General features: G+C 39.2%; 1 long non-coding RNA gene across 1 annotated transcript; it reads right to left on the minus strand.

The window, feature by feature from the left end:
• Positions 1-338: 338 nt before the first annotated feature.
• On the minus strand, positions 339-2,659 carry LOC118477254. Its single transcript, XR_004858249.1, has 2 exons — positions 2,536-2,659; positions 339-1,174 (listed from the first exon to the last, which is right to left on the minus strand). It is a non-coding gene; the product is annotated as an uncharacterized LOC118477254 (long non-coding RNA).
• Between the last annotated feature and the right edge of the window lie 6 nt (positions 2,660-2,665).

Genomic DNA, 2,665 nt, shown 5'->3' on the forward strand with positions numbered 1-2,665 from the left:
AAGAGTAGGCTTCGGCCTCCACCCGAGCAAAATTCAATTTTACTACCAACTGAAAAAGTTTAATGTGTCCCGCGCGCTCATTTGACCTTATGAAGTTTCGAGCGCCGTAAAATACTTACCAAAAGAAAAAAAAAAAAGAAAAATACGTACTTAAGTAAAACTTTAAGTACAATCTAAAAATGTACCTTTTAAGTGCTTTCCAGAAAAATGTACTTGCGTACAAATACTTTTAAAAAAGGTACATATGAGTACATTTTGAGTGCTTTCTGCTAATACGCTAAAACACTTAACTGCTAATTGCTAATTATGCCAAACAGCAAAATAACAAATCCAGTACATTTGACAAATTAGACCATTTATTACTAAAAATGTTAACAGTAAACAAAACATTTGAAAATATAACACTGAAAATGCGTGCAAATGGCCCATGAAATTGAAAGCAAAAAAACAAAACATAAACAGACGCAACTAGTGAGTAAGTGATATTATCAATAAAACTTGCTAGAGCAAGACTGTGTAAAAGTGTGATCAAAAGCGAGCAGCACTTCACGTTACAACAGACGGAAAATGAACAGATGAGCAGTTGAACGTCTCTTTCAACACGTTAGTTCTCCAATACACATATATTGACGTCAAATCACAAACGTTTCAAACACATTATGTCAATAAAGTTAGATCTTGAAATCCATTCATCTTGAAGACCCTTCCATTTGTGTTGCTGTTTTTATTGTTGCTGCTACTGATTTAGTTACATTAACGTTCCCTGTGTGCAGCAGTGAAGAGCCTTCTACACCATCACAGTCGCTGGTCATAGAAACATTACATGGGTCAACAGATCCACAACACACGAATACACGTAAAGTACAAAAGAGAGCCCCCCCCCCCCCACCACCACCACCAAAACCACACACACTATAGACAGATTCTGCCGTGTGAAAAATATCTTTTATAAGAACTTTCAGAAATACATGTATAAAAATCTGAACACAAACGTAAACATTCATTTTAAAGGAAACAGAAAATTGCAGTTTGAAATGATACTACTTATAACGTGTTTTATTGTTCCTTTTTTTCTCAGTTGGGTTTTCGGCCTATCACATAGAACAGCGGCATAATTACCGTCAGTTTGTAGTCAGGGTCAGACTCCAGCTCCTTCCAACACAGAAACCGCAACCTGGGGTGTGATGAAAGGAATAGCGTAACATACTTTTGAACACACACACACACACACACACACACACACACACACATACACACACACAAACACGCACACACGCAAACACACACACAAAGACGCATACACACACATACAAACACAAACACGCACACACAGACATACACACACATATTTAAGTGCCAAGGCTTCTTCTACTTCTTCAAGTTCCAGATCTGAAACAAGAGTCGATGATCATGGTTTGCCACTAACTTTTTGGCACGGGTGCTCTCGCGAAAAACGTTTAGATCTATAATTATTACAACTGTTATCCCAGTTTATTCTCATCACCAATCTATTCAAGATCTTGAAGCCATTCTGTTTCTTCACCTCTTGCCTTCTATTTTTCCTAGTGAGTGAAGCGTACTATGAATTGCCTTTGTATCTTCGCTCACATGATCTCAAGTGCCGTTTTTCCGTTCTGATGATCCCTGATCCCCCCCCCCCCCATGAAACGTACAATTGTGCTGCTTCTTTTACGACATTTTGCTCTTCCATTGACGGCATTATTGGTGTCTGTGGTGTAGCTGCTAGACACTAAACCGCCGCATGCAGGAGACACGAGTTCGATTTCGACTGGAGAGAATACAAATTTCTATCGGGTATCTCTGTCTGTCTGCTAGAACTTTGTAGCGCCTTCAGCCCGGATTGGTCCGATTCCTAGATGATCTAAGTAGTGTGGATGGGCTAGTGAAACTTCTACAATTACCATTTTTGAACTGATGGCATTGTGCTATTTCTTACGTAGTGGAGATCTGCATAGATCATAACATTGTGCTTTTCCTAATATTCTGATGATCTCCCATGAAAATCAACATTGTGCTATTTATAATGTACTGGTGATTTCTCCTGAAATTATTGTAATAATTATTGGGATGTTCGTTACGTTCTCATCTCCTTCACTGAAATATCACATTGTGCTATTCTTTACGTTCTGATGATCTCCCCTGAAATATGACACTGTGCTGTTATTCCTTTGATAACATAGTGCAACTTTCTATTTCTTTCTTTGTGGTATTCCTGACGTACTGATGGTCTTCCATGAAACATAAACACTGTCGTGCTATCCCTTTGACTGTATTGTTAAAATTCCTTACGTTCTGATAATCTCCCCTGAAATATAGCATTGTTCTATTCCTCACGTTCTGATAATCTCCCCTGAAATATAGCATTGTTCTATTCCTCACGTTCTGATAATCTCCCCCGAAATATAACATTGTTCTATTCCTCCCGTTCTGATAATCTCCCCTGAAATATAACATTGTTCTATTCCTCACGTTCTGATAATCTCCCCTGAAATATAACATTGTTCTATTCCTCACGTTCTGATGATCTCCCCGGGCAGGTCGTGCCCCTGAGGCGAGTCTGTGAAACACTGGGCTGACCCCAAGGACGCCATATAGCCCCCGAAGTCTTCAATACTCGAATCACGGAATTGGGGCTCCAGCTCTA

Source organism: Aplysia californica, unplaced genomic scaffold, assembly GCF_000002075.1.
Source record: "Aplysia californica isolate F4 #8 unplaced genomic scaffold, AplCal3.0 scaffold00051, whole genome shotgun sequence".
Classification (NCBI taxonomy): Eukaryota; Metazoa; Mollusca; class Gastropoda; order Aplysiida; family Aplysiidae; genus Aplysia; species Aplysia californica.